Source organism: Equus caballus, chromosome 14, assembly GCF_041296265.1.
Source record: "Equus caballus isolate H_3958 breed thoroughbred chromosome 14, TB-T2T, whole genome shotgun sequence".
In the NCBI taxonomy this organism is placed as follows: Eukaryota; Metazoa; Chordata; class Mammalia; order Perissodactyla; family Equidae; genus Equus; species Equus caballus.
This window is the reverse complement of record NC_091697.1, coordinates 12162681-12177447: the sequence shown is the minus strand read 5'-3', so window position 1 is coordinate 12177447 and position 14767 is coordinate 12162681. Positions and strand designations below refer to the sequence as shown.

At 40.3% G+C, this 14767-nt stretch overlaps 1 protein-coding gene across 1 annotated transcript in view; it reads left to right on the top strand.

Moving 5' to 3' along the window:
* LOC138917600 (uncharacterized) overlaps positions 1–14767 on the top strand; it is a 95786-nt gene that overhangs the window by 54233 nt on the left and 26786 nt on the right. Inside the window, exons 5-6 of the mRNA XM_070234699.1 lie at positions 6463–7233; positions 8036–8153. The gene's annotated coding sequence lies outside the window, so the exon portion shown is untranslated. The remainder of the gene's footprint in view (positions 1–6462; positions 7234–8035; positions 8154–14767) is intronic.

Here is a 14767-nt window from a genome sequence, read left to right as displayed (position 1 = left end):
CTTCTTCAGGTTGTATAATTTCTCTTGATCTGCTTCAATTCACTGTCAGTTTCACCTGTCACCTCCAATTGGTTTTTGAGTTTGTAAATATTTTTTAAAAATTTCTTATATGCAGTTTTTTTTCTAGAATATCCATTGGATTGTTTATTAACTTTTTATTTCTGTGCTGAGATTCCTCATCTGTGCATTCATCATGACATCTTGTCATTTAAGTCCTTTAAAATACTTGGAATAGCCGCTTAGCCTCAACACATGCTAACTGCAAATCAGAGACATCTCATGGCTTGTGTTTCTTGACCATTTTTTCTCTTGACATGGGCCAATTTTTCCTGTTTATGTGTAACAATTGTTTTTTCTGTAAACTAACCATTGTGGATGGTTTGCTGAAGAGACTGAATTTTGTTACCTCCCTCAGAAGAGCAATGAGGCATTGTTTTATTATAGCTGGCACTTAAGTTGCTGGCTGATCACCTTGGACTTAAAAAAGATAAGGATCGGTTTTTCTTGAATTTTAGTGTGAATTCTTAGTTCCATCTGGTGTTTCATCCAAAGCTGGGTTGTTACTCACCATTCTAACTTGGCAGCATTCAAACTCCAAGTTCCATCCTTCTGTGGTGGGCGCCAGCTGAAATCTCAGCTCAGATGGCCCAGGAGTACGGATCTTGCTTTCCACCCAGCTTTTGGACTCAGTCTCATGTGTTTAAAGTTCAGAGATTGGCCAAGGATTTGTGGGGAGCCTATAGAAAATTTGAAGCCCCCAACTGTGGTTTTCCTTTTCCCTCTCAGGTTCCAGCCACTGTAGCAAGCCAAAACTTTGTTCTCAGACATGTCCCGGTGAGAAAACTGTGGGTTTTGCTCATGTTCTGGCTACTCCACACCTTAAAACTTGGGAGGAATCTAAGAGGAAGTCACGTAAAGGGAGACCTGTCCCACGTGGCCTTCTTATTCCACAGGGTGATACTCCAGCTTCCACCTGCTTTTGTCCTCCTCTGACTGCAAATTGTTCTCTTAAAAACATTTTCCAGAATTTATAATTATTATCTTTGGGATGCAAGTCATTGCCTGAGCTTCAGTTCAGCCTTATTCTGAGCAGTAGCATTGCTTCTCTCCTCTCCTTCTGTGCTTGCTAAGACCTGGTTTCCCAGCTGATTAACAGTAAGGGAGCATCTCCTGTCTGCTTCCAATTAAGTGTGAGCAGAGCCTCCACATGCTGGACTATTCGGATGTGCAGATGACCCTTAGGCTACTCTTCATGTGCTGATTATTAAATAACTGTGGTGTCTTACTCAGTGCAATTTCTCATCTCATTTCAAATGCCCTAAGCTACAACATTTAGGTGATTGAACCAGTCCTGCAGCAAGCACTGAGGTTTGACATCACTGCAGATGCTTCAGCCATGTGTCACGGTGGCTGATGCTCCCTTCACTCTATAAGCTCTCCTCACTCCTCATGTCATCCACTCAGCCCCTAAACATATTTAATGATGGTTTGCACCCACAGATGGCAATAAATATTCAGGACAAGAAGCAAAGTTCCTGTCCTCCTGCACTCTAGTGAATTCAAGAAGCTGTCAATAAATAAATAAACATAGAAAGACAATAATGGGGAAAATAGTCTGGCTTGATGGAGAGTAACTGGTAGGAGGACTTGTAGTTTAAAAGAGGGACATGCAAACTCTTTTATATAGAGAGAAAAACAATTTTAAATATCAGCTTTTGGAGCTGGCCCCATTGCCTAGTGGTTAAGTTCGGCACACTCTGCTTCAGTGGCCGGTTTTCGTTTCCCAGCCTGAACCTATACCACTTGTCAGCAGCGATGCTGTGGCAGTGAACCACATACAAACTAGGGGAAGATTGGTACAGATGTTAAGTTGGGGAGAATCATCCTCAGGAAAATAAATCAGCTTTCAATCTTTATTTAAACAAAGTTTATTAAATGAGAATGAACTGAAATGGATACCTTCTTAGAATTATTTGAAACATACACAGAAATGAAAAGCTAATGTTGAGACATCAGTTGTGTCACCACCAAACTTGGCAACAAAATAAGAATGTCCGTTATTATCCCTGTTATGAAATAGCTGTGGGAGATCTAGCCAGTGACATTAGAAAAAACATTTAAAATGATAATAAACATTGCAAAGGAAGAAGCAAAACTATACTTATTAGCAGAAAATATCACTGTTTACCCAGAAATTCAGTGAACCTAAAATGCTACAGTGAACTGTCTCTTTCACACATCAGCTCAGCAAAGGCTACACACCTCAACACAGCATTGTGTGGGTGAGCCCTATGGGCTGACTTGTGCCCTTAAGTTTCATGTGTGGAAGTCCTAGCCCCAAGGACCTCAGAATGTGACCTTATTGGGATGCAAGGTCATTGCAGATGTAATTAGTTAAGATGAGGTCATCCTGTCTCATCTAACATGACAGATGTCCTTATAAAAAGGCAAACTTGTGCACAAACGCACAAGGGGAGGGAGTGCCACTTGAAGCCAAAGAGCACACTGAGAGTACTCAGCCGCTCTAAAACCCACTAGACAGACTTACCCTGTGACCCTGAGAATGTGCTCTGGACAGTCCTACAGAGAGACTCGTAAGAGAAGCTGACCTGCACAAGGGCATTGGGTGTGGGGTCCTCTTGTCTCTCACAGCCTGGGACTCATGTCCTCACACGCATGCAGCCTTTGTAGACTCCCTGGTCACTCCATGACCTACAGGCCAACCTCAGGCTTCCAACGGACCCCAAAGCACAAAGTCATCACCACGTTAGTTAGAGGTCAGTTATTAGACACACCACCACACATCCCCTCCTCACCTGGCCTTTATGCCACAGAAACAGGACTGTGATCAATAACACCTTCTCCTAAATATTTATGAAACTCAGGAGCCCGTGTGACTGACATTCCTCAAAGAAGTCATCCAACCCAAAGTGAATTTAAAGCCATATCTCTGGCGATTAGGAACTCCTGGAAACCGTTGAAATACAACTTCCCTTCCCCTCCGTAATCCTAAAGCTTGCTTTCAGCTATCTTCACAGTAGGCCTACATTGTCTGCTTGTTATGGATGACTTTCTATGAATTCATTGTGCATTAGAGCTGAGCTCTGTCTATTTCCATAACAATTTGTGCTCTTTAAACTCAAAATCAAGTTGAGTTTACCAGAAGAGAAAAGTAAGCAGATAGATTGTGTACTGTTCAAACTAGTGGTTTTTAATCGACACGATTCTAATCATCTTGACAAAGAATTGACCCTTCATAAGTTTCTTCTCTGAGGGTAGGATTGGGACATACCCACTGGGAAGGAGGCTGGGGGCTGGGAAGCTGTCTTTCCTTCTTTCTGAAGGGGCATCTCTTGTCAGGCCACAGACTTGCTTCCTCTAACTCTTATTTCCTTCTGTTGTCCAAGCAGCATTTTGTGAAAGCTGCAACTTCAGAGAACTAGCCTTGTCCCAGGCTGCTTTTGGGTTGGCTTGCTTTTCTATGCAGTATATCAGATACAAGGATTAACTGGAGGGGATTGCAACTGATGGCACGTTCAGGAATCTCCGGGAAATACATCTCTACAAAATGCAGACAGGGTGTATTTGAGAGGGTTGCTATAATTACAGAATTTTAATGCAACTCTGCTGGGATCGTGAGCTATTTTTCATGCACCTGTGCAGACCAGCCCCGTCCAGGGTGTAAATCTTCTCAGAGACCCCTCCTCCAAGTCAGAGACTCTACAGATGTCCCTTTAAGGATTCATCAGACCTTAAATTACACCCCTGGTCTGGATTTACTGCAGATTGGCTTTACCTACACGGGGTGCTCCATGTCAGTTCATGGACAGGTTGCAAATTTGTGGAGCAACTGTGGCCAAGCACCTGCCTCCTGACTCATGCGGCTACTGGAGATTAACTGCTCACCTCCATCAGGCAGAAAGGAGTTACGGTCAGTCCACAGGTCCTCCATAATTTTCCCTATATAGGACTGAATCTCAGTTAGGAAAAGTGGCAGCCATACCACCAGTTCTTGTACCAAAATGGGTTGGTAGAACTTTGATGTTGTTGCCATGACAGTTGGATGTGATGCACTGTCACTGTCTGTACTCTGAACAGACACGTCACTTGTCATTTTAGACCTGCTGTCAGTGTGACATGTACCTGGCCTGGCCCTGGGCTGAGTGTAACATCCCATAGAGCCTCCTGGTACCCCATGGATGTGAGCTCTGCTTCCACAACGAGGGAGGAGACGGTCATAGTCTATAAAAGGAGGCTGCCATCTCCTACTCCTGTCACCAAGTGCCCCAACTGAATCTGGGATGTGGGTGAACCCACACATGAGGTCGTTGTGCGACTTTCACAGTTGCCCTGAGACAGAAAGAAGGATCAGAGCTCAGGGTCTGCTGTTAATGAACCAAAGTTAAACATCAGGTCAACAGAAGCAGCTTTGAAGCTTCTCTGAGGCCTGCAGCTGCTGCTGAGGGCAGAGCAGGCACTGGATTTCGGATCACCAGAGACCGCCTTCCTGTTGGAGGACATCTGGATCTAGGGTGAGAGGAAACAAAACTGAGACACAAGGGAGCGGCAAAGCAGATCTAACACACACATCAGTGAGTGTCCACTGTGCCTGCCATGCGGGAATAAATGGATCCTGAAAGAGTGTAGTTTGACAATTGTGCTCCACACAGCCTCACAGTTCACAAGCATCCCCAGGTGCCTTGTCAAGCCCTAAAGCAGGCCTAGTAAATTCTGTTGTAGGTCCTGATTTGCAGAGGAAGGACCTTCACAGAGTGGCCTGCAGAGATCCAGGGTTTTCCAAGAAAATTTAGGTGAAACACTTTCTCTCGGGCATGGTGTCCACCACCACCTTGTCTTCTCTCTGCCACCTGCACTTTGGCAATAAGGAAACTTAGCTAATGAATTTTAAATATCCTTTTAAACTCCCCTATCCTTTCTCCTTGTGAAATGCGGTATTAATTCTTAGACCTGAAAACCATAGTAAGCAGGTTTGTTTTATGAGTCATCTACGGTAAAGATTTGACACTGTGCAGTCAGGAGGACCTGAACTGTGAAATTTCGATCTGGTTTCCATGACCCTTGGAGCACTGTGCCCAATGCATGTGGAGAAGTGAGTAGATGTTTGATTAATTCAGGGAAAGTCGTAACTATCGATATGACCATGGTCAAGATTGCAGATTCAATTGCTAAATCTCCAAGCTTGTCAGAGGAATACACAATATCGCCTCCTAGGTTTTTAAGGCTGATTCCAAACCCAACTATCATGAAAAGACAGGGGAGGATAGAGGCCTTTCAGAGGATGATCATAGCAGAATATATTGCAAGAAAGGCAAAACGATGGAGTGCAGGAAAATAAAGAAGCATGAAAGATTTGGAGGACGTGGTAATAAAACCCTAGAATGTGCATTTTTCTTAAATTCTTTATAGCATAATACTTTGGATATAAAAGAAAGCAATCTGGACTAGAATTCCAAGATTATTTCAAAATGGTAAATAATGTGGAGTCAAATCATGCAGAAGTGATTCTGTAGCTCAGGGGATATAGTGGCAATTACTCAATCTTGGTTTTGAAAGATATTTGTTTACAATATACCTGGTTTTAGACACTTAGAATAACCAGAGGAAGAAAAAGCCTAGAATGTCCACATTTCAACCACAAGAGAAACAGAAACACATGGAAAAACACCAAAGAGAAACCAGACCATGGTCAAGTCACCCCAAGAGGAGAAAGAGAAGCAAAGAGAAGGGACAAACAGACATAGCAAATGGAACAGCGTTTGATCAGGAGTCAGGACCAAGAAACTGACTGAAGGGACATGGGAACCTTACCCAGGAAATTGAAAGTTAAATTCTTTCTGTTGTTGTTGCTGTTGAGGAAGATTGGCCCTGGGCTAACACCCGGGCCAATCTTCCTCTGTTTTTCATGTGTGCCACTGCCACAACATGGCTTGATGACTGGTGTGTAGGTGTGTAGGTCTGTAGCTGGGATTCAAACCCATGAACCCTGAGCTGCCAAAGCTGAGCATGCGAACTCAACCACTATGCCACCGGGTTGCCCCTTAAATTGTTTTTAAAGAAAAATAAAATAGACACACTTTCACTAAGAAGTGGCACAAAGGATTAATATTTAGATATTCAAAAAATCTTTGTATTTCAATATGAAACAGACAAGCATTCCAAAAGGAAATTGAATAAAGCATATTTGTGTGTAACTCAGAGTAAAGGGAATAGAAATGTCCAATTAACATGTGTGAAGGGGCCCAGCCTCACTAATCAATTTATAAATAATGATAAAAGAGATACAGTTTCTCATTTCATATTAAAACATCACAAATGTATAGGAAATGCATGTGCTCATATTTTGTCGACGGGACTATGGATGGTTTTAAACTGTTTTGGAAGACAACTGGTGATATCAGTCAAAATCTGAAGTGGTCATTTTCGTTATATGCCAACATACAGGCCAGCCCGTGAATGCCCGAAGAAGTCTGTGATGTCCTCCATATTCGTAAAGCCTCAGAAAGGCAGGACGCTCCGGGTTCAGGGCAGCCCTAGACCACAGTGACCTCCAGCTGTGTCTACACGTGAAATTTAAGAAATGATCCTTAATAGGTACAACTTGAACATGCAGCCAGATATGCACCTCATTGACTGTGACCATACCTGGCGCAGGTAGAACATCCTTAAACAGGCACGACTGTGACGTCTGGAACATGTCTGAACAAGTCTCATGGCCCTTGAGAAGAAGACTGAGTGGGTCCTCAGCAGGGAGTGGGGATGGCAGACTGGAGGCTGGGAATGTGCCGGGCAGACCCAGGCTGATGTCACACACTCAACACCAGAAGGAGACTGTGTCAAGAGTCTTCACTGAGGAAACGACAGAGCCCAGGGCTCTGTCTTGCATTTTTCAAGCGCAGCTAACGTGGGGGCATCACACCACACGTCTGCTCCCCATCAGCTTTTCTTAGAAAACGAGAAGAATTGTGGTGGAGGAAGCTCTCTGAACCTCTGCCCTTGCCTCTGGCATACCCTCTCTGCCCCTCCCAGCGTTCAAGTGGCCTCGGCTGGGTAAGGCCTCAAACGCAGGCTCATCTCTCTCTGTTGAACAGAGTGGGCATATTGTCTGCAGAGGACACTCACTGTCCAGCAAGTCCATCAGCCTCAGGATGTGCTGGGTAATGCATCTGTCATAGTCAGGCCTTTCAACCTTGACCCCGTGACCCTGGACTGCAGGTACACAGGGGGGTTGTGGGAGGGCCCTGAGGAGGGAACCTGTTGGCAGCTCGCATGAGTGCAATGGGGCTGTGGGGCAGCAGAGGCCGGGTTGTGGCCTTGCAGAGCCCATGGTGGCCAAGGCTCTGCAGCAGCTGTGGGCAGCTGCTCCTGGTGTTTGAGTCTCTGTACTGACACCAGGGTAGGAAACTGAGTCACGGTGGGGCCCAGAGCAGAATAGGATCGGGGAGGGTGGCCCCAAGGACAGCAAGGGAAGGATTTTGGAGGACTCCCTGGGCATCGGTGGCCTCGCCTTAACACCTGGATTGCGGAGTTGGCTGCTTTACACAGAAATCCTACTGCCTTCTTAGAACTTTCCAGAACCCTCTGGAAGCATCAGATGACCCCTCCACCAGACAACTTTCCCTGGAGATGCCTTGATCCTACATTACCCCCATTTCTGGTTCAGTCCCAGGACCTTCACACTGACTATGACCTCAGGCTCAGAATGAACAGTAAACTATTTTTAGATGTTGAATGTTTTTAAATAAAAAATAGCATATGCTTATTGCAAGAAAACTGTAAACATTTTTAAAAGTCAACATAATCCCCCCATTATCCACTGGATACATTTTTCCGTGTCTCCCAGAATTTTATACACTTATGTAAACATTCATAAATACACATAGACATAGATTTATGTTTAGATAAATACATATTCAAATTTCCTTAATTGAAAGATTGATTTTCCTGATCTTACTTTTATCACTTAGGATTAGTCTGAAAAGCTTTTAGAATTGATGTTTTGTGACTTCACTTCAAGCATTTTAGAGCATGACGCAGCCAGAGACTCCATCAGCAGCCCCAGCGAGATGCACCACTGGCCCAGACCTGCAGGCCCGTGAACAGGACCTCCCATGCCCGGAGCCACCTGCGTTCAGGTAAGTGGCTGGGAAACTTGCCCAGGTGCTGATGATGATTTATTAAAAAGGAATTAAAGTTGAAAACAAGTGTTTCATTTCATGTCCAGTAAAAACTAATTGAGAATCTATATATGAAGCTTTACTTCATAAAGATGCCAACACTTTTTTTTTTAACTTTTACTTTTTACCAAATTTGCCCCAACTATACGAGGAGCTTTCCTTCTGATCTGGCAATACACCAGATTATCTTTTTAATATTCTCAAATGAAACTTTAAATACCAATTATTAATAGATCCTTTCTTATTGCTTTCATTAAACACCACTGCATATAACTGCACATTAATTACCTGCTAACTCTTAATTAACTAGTTCATTTCTAGAGAAATTAACGTCCTTTCAAATTAAGCTGATAGTACTCAGGAGGAACTCAAATTGGATTATTTTCTAAAATCTAATTTTTGTGAATTGAGGCCTTCCAAATTTTTTTCATTTTTTACTTATCTAGTCTTGCAGAAATGCACACATACCACTAAATAAATTAGATGAAACTAAAAAAAGTCAAGTTGTGTCATAAGTTTTTGCAACTATAGAGGTAATTTATACTTGAATGAATAAATAATTCAATATAAAAACATACCTTTTTAAAGGATGTCAAAGTTCATTTACAAAGCTTGTGCAAAGCTTATGGCCCTTCTTCAATCTATATTACAATTGGACATGGTCTAAAGAAAAAATTTGAAACTGGAAACTTGCTGCTCAGGTGTGAGCTTATGGAAAGTGGCCTCCTGAGAACTGTCTAGAACTGGCTTGCGTCTCCTCCAGCCCGTCCTGGGTCAGCCTTGCAGCCTGAGGGGAGCTGCTCTGTGAATCACATGTTTTGTTTTCACACATTCATCAGCATCAGGATAATAAAGGTCCAGTTCTTGTCCACAGATGTGCAGTGGGGACTGTCACTGCAGCCAAAACCTGGACAACTGAAATGCACGAGAAATTCCCAGTCTTGCAGCTCCACTTCACCACCAGTGGTCATCTCTGCAAGTGTAGACCCTGCTTTTATTAACCTCCTTCTATATCCTCTGGTTAATGAATTGACAGGGAGTCCACAATCAACCCATTAAAGTTGAAGCATAACGGGATTTGGGCATGAACCACAAATGCTGAGGAAGGACACTCTTCCTCCTTTCCACAAGGCAGGTGCATCACGCCGTGCTTCCTACAGCTCTCTCTGTGGCTGCAGATGCTGGGGAGATGCCAGCGGGCTCATCTTTTACAGAAGAAAGGGGCTCACTACCACTTTGTGCCCCTAGGTATCCAGGTTGGAAGAGCTTCACATTTTATTTTCTTTTTCTGACTCACCCAGGTTATTCTACTTATGGTAGAAAGTCTGAACATAATTTGAAAAAATATATATATTTGATGGTTTTGAGAGCTACTTTGGCAGCAAGAGCCTCTAGGTCAGCACCTGGGGAGGAGAGCAGCCAAGCCGTGGGCCTGGAGCTGTGTCCAGATTTGCCTTTCGGTAGCAGCTGGTTTGGAAAGGACCAGCTGAGGAGCTTTCTTGTGGGTCTGGCAGTGGCCATCCATCAGAGGGAGGGTCTTGAGAGCACCTGAAGCTTTCATCGAGACCCTGACATCCTACAAGTAATTGTCCCAGAAATAAACCAGTTCCAATAGGGGTGGGACCATTAAGTTACACCATAAGAATCCCTTGGTTTAATATTTGCCTACCACAGGCAAGGAAACCCTGGGGTAAGATGAGACTTTCCCAGAGCCTCACATTTTTCCGTAGGTTTTCACCACAGTGTCCTGCACTCATCAGAAGTAACCAGGTGAACAAGGAAAAGGAATTGTCCAAAAATCAAGACAAGAAAAAAACGCTAGAGTAGATCTAGATATTATATTTACAAGACATTATAAGACACTGGTTTTAAAATAATTATAACTGATTTGTTCAAGGAATTAAATAACTTTTTTGAGAATTTTGTCAGACAATTTTTGGAAACTATGAAAAATTCTAAGAGAATTTATAACAAAATATATTAACTGGAAATAGGAACATAATAGCTGGATTGTAAAACAAATTCTGTGCAGCTGAAGAGATAATTAGTGAACAGGAAAACAGAGCAGAAGGAAATACTGAGACTGTTGCATGAGAAACCCAAGGATGGGTGGTGATGGAAAGAGCCTCCCACACATAGGGTATGAGGGAAGATCAGGGGTAGTGTAACTGGAGCCCCAGAAAAAGGAGAGAGAGGAAACAGGCCACATGTCAGGAGAAGCCTCAAATGTTCTCAAACAAGAAAAAAAACACCAAGCGAATGATTTCAGAAGCATTAAGAACACGACACAGGAGGGGTCCAAAGAAAGGCCCATCAACTACCGCAGAGCTTTGAAACACAAAGATAAATCCTAAAGCATGATGAGAGCAGAGACAATTCTTGTCAAAGAGCAGAAGTTGATGACCCCCAACTTCTCAGCAAGTGGAATGAAGCACAGAAGAAAATGTACACAAAAGTGCTGACACTGGGAACAGCCAACCTGGACTGCTGTCTCCAGGCAGATAACTAAGAGAATTTGTCACCTGAGGACCAACAACAAAAGGCAGATGTTGACCACAAGAGGCAGCTCAGAGTTGCCAGTAGAGCAGAGACTGAAGGAAAAGATAAATATGTGGGCACATCTAAATATTTATTGAAAGTGTAAAGCAATATGGTAATGCTTTGGGAGTTTACGCTCATATGAAATTTAAAAAGATGTCAATAATAACACCAACGGCAGGAAAAATAAAGGAGCTTCTAAGCTCCCTGCATTGTCCATGAAGTGGTCCAAGGAAAATGATATGGACTTTATTAAAACAAGGGAGCATTCTATAAAGACTGCATAAACAGTGAGAGAATATTAATCAGAAGCTCCTGAGGTAGGGGAGAAATAGAATCATTATGGATGAATAAACCCAAAGAAGGCAACAAGGAGCACAGAACAGGCAGAATAAAGAGCAAACAGTGGCAAACAGTGATAATGGTGCCTAGATGTCCAATATCAGTGATTTTATGGCATATAAATAGAATAAATACTCCAATTAGAAGGCAAAGTTTCTTAGAATAAAAATAAAACTAAATTATGCACTTAGAGGTTGATCTTAAAGTATTCATACAAGTTGAAAGGATAATGTATATGTTGTATAAGTAATGCTGAAAAGAAAACTGGAGTAGTACACCAATTCAGACAACGCCGGCTGACAGGAGAGATATTCGATGGGAACAAGGACATTGCAGAGTGATAAGTGGGCCACTCCACCAGCAGGGTGTAAGGATCCTAAACACGTGTGCAGAGAACTGGGGAGAGATTCTTGGGAAGTGGCCCAGGACAGGTATTTGTACCTGTGCTATTAGTGAAATAGTCTAATTTAACAAAACATTAGTTACGGTTCCTATCACATGACTACATTCCCAGTCGACACTCCGAAGTGTTAGGTATCTAACATCTTGTATTTTAACTGGGTCCTGTTTACATGTGTTCTGGAAATTACTACATGTTTATTTACCCTTGGGAAACTGGCCATCATTAGATGGTAAAAACTCTGTCCCCCGAGACTTTATTGGTGGTGGCAGGGGTATGTCTACACTTTTAGATAAGGCAGAACATGATTGACATGTTTACACAACATAGGAATGGTCTTTGGTTTATCTAAAGACACTCACAAACATTGTCTGTATAGGTAAATTTGGTTAAACCATCATGAAGCCTTTAATTTAGAGAAGCTAACAAGGGAAACATTTGTTCTCCTCTCCAGGTTAAGAACACACAATTTTCAAGAGTGAGTAATTTGTGCTTACTATCATGGTTAATGTTTTCCTTCTCATTCTCCCTTAAATGATCATTTCCTTGCAAACTTTGATTTACTTTAAAAAGAAAATTCTTTAGAGATGGGCGGGACATTTGAATTGAAACTATGGAAGGATATTAATGTAATAGCCCAACTTTTTTTGTTGAGCAATTAATAATTTCATTAATTGACCAAGTAAATGAATAGTCACTTCTTTGAAGAGAATAGCAATCACAGGAGTTGTTTTTATAATTTGTTTTATAAACATTGCTGTAATATCAAAGGTAACAATATTAATATCAGGCAGCATGTAAACTCATTTCCAGTGTATAAATATAACAAATGGTTGACAATTATTTATTTATGCTGTTTTCATTGATTCAAGAATCAGTATTTTAAAATAATCTTTATTTACCATTTATTAGGAAAATGTGCAGCACTATCTGTGCAGATGTTACAGAAGAGACTAAGAATATCAATATTAAATAAAAAATAATAACATAGAGATTAGTTGAAATATATAAAGAGAATGTTTCACTATCGTATACACAGTTAAAGTGGATGACTTTAGAGGGATATCTATAGGACTGGCTTCCTTCTTTTCCAATTGTATGTAAAGATGGTTCAGTCTCACTAACTGAACTTTCTGAATATTGCTCAATGTCTGCTGTTTTGCCATACCTGATATATGTGAATTATTAATAAAACCCCACAACATTAGCTAACATATTAACCATTTTAAATAAGACATATGTGTGATGGTCAAATATATCAGGTATACTGAAAAGGGTAAATAATGAGTTTAAAAAGATAACAGTTTTAAATTTGTATTTTTTGCGGGGCCGGCCTGGTGGCATAGCAGTTAAGTTCACATGTTCTGCTTTGATGGCCCGGGGTTCGCCGGTTTGGATCCTGGGTGCAGACATGACATCGCTTGGCAAGCCATGTTGTGGTAGGCGTCCCACATGTAAAAGTAGAGGAAGACGGGCACAGGTGTTAGCTCAGGGCCATTCTTCCTCAGCAAAAAGAGGAGGATTGGCAGCAGATGTTAGCTCAGGACTAATCTTCCTCCAAAAAAACAAATTGTATTCTTTGATTTCTGCCAACTATCATTTGATGTCCAAGGGAAAATTGTAATTAAATTCTTAAATTGTTCTATTATAGATCCAAAATAAAGGATTCACAGTACCTGTATTTATTGACATCAGCTTTAGATAACTCAATACGCTCATCACTTACAGGATATTAATAAAGAGGAGACATAACCTCTAATATTTAAAGATGAAGAATTTATACACAAAGGCATGTATCCAAACTAAAAATAAAGTGCTGGATTATGGGTTATTATTATAAATAGTGGCTTGATCATTCAGTCAAGATTGAGCATTAAAGCAGTTAAATATATTGTATGTAAATAGATTAATATGCAATAAATAGCTCCTTAGTAAACAATCAGTGACTGATATTTAAAACAAACTTGTAAAAAATGTAGTAATATTAAATATCACTGTATTTATTAAATGTTACTCACCCATATTTATTTGTCACCTATATTAATAATTGGGCTATCAGCCTTTACTAAGATTTCTCAATATGTATAGAAAATAGTTTTTACCTTAATATTTATGTAGCTTTTTTCTCATAATTTATAAGAAATATTATTTACTCTCATCTGAATATTAGTCTGCTCCCTTGCCAATGTAAAAAATGATGTTACTTCTTATGAAGCAAATCCTGTCTAACCACACTATGACTAGCAGTTTTGTGTTGTGGCACTGAGCAAATTAAGGAATACGAAATAAATCAATTAATCTTACTTTTTGTTCTAGCATCCTTATTTTTTCAGTCCCTTTCACATTTTTATACCAAAGAATATTATAAGTATATGTTAAACACACATTTACCATTATACTTAGAGTAGTATAGTTATAGAGAGGTGATGATAGATAGACAGGTAGATAGAGTTATAAATATAAATATAAATAGATGGGTATCTGTAGTAATTTAAGTACATACAAATATGAATGTTTAACTTTTGGAAGTAGATTTAGAATATAATGATATAATTAAGTTTCCTTCAACGTTTCCCAAAGGCTTTATAAATAACACTTGGATAACATTTTTAAGGTGTAACATGATTTTGAAAGTAAATTATAACTTGTAATCCTTCAACTAAAATAATTATTTTCAATTTTTAAGAGATGCATATTTTCTTTTTTTAAAACAATCAGCAGCATTATATAAAGTAGGTAACCTACCTATCTTGTTAGTCTTTCATTGCTAGTTAAGGTTTTATTTACAATTCCATCATATTTTTTCACTTGTAAATTTTCCAATAAGGATTTGTCATAGCTTACATCTGAGGTGGTTTGAGATTAGACTCACTCCAAAAATTTTATAGTAAAAACTTTTCAAAAATGTGTCAGGCATGTTTATTGGCTCGTTTGTCTTAAAGAACACAAAGGTTTATTCAGAAATAACATTCCTGAAATTTGTAGAAGCGGTCTTCACTTCTAAGAATCAAGTGGTCTTATCTATGTTTCTTTACTTCTACTACGTGACTGTGGTTTAAACTCTATAATTAAAATTTCCTTATAAGGAAATTTTCTTATGTTTTATAAATTCCTTATAAAACTTGTACATTAAGAAAAACAAATTAAAAAAGAAAATTTCACAATTATAATTTCATCACATAAAGGGAAGAGTCTATTCATGTTGTTCAATCAACACAAACCACCTAGCGTAAAATTGACTAAATTATTTTGGAGACACCAAACATAGTAGGTAGTTTAGCATGAAAAAAAT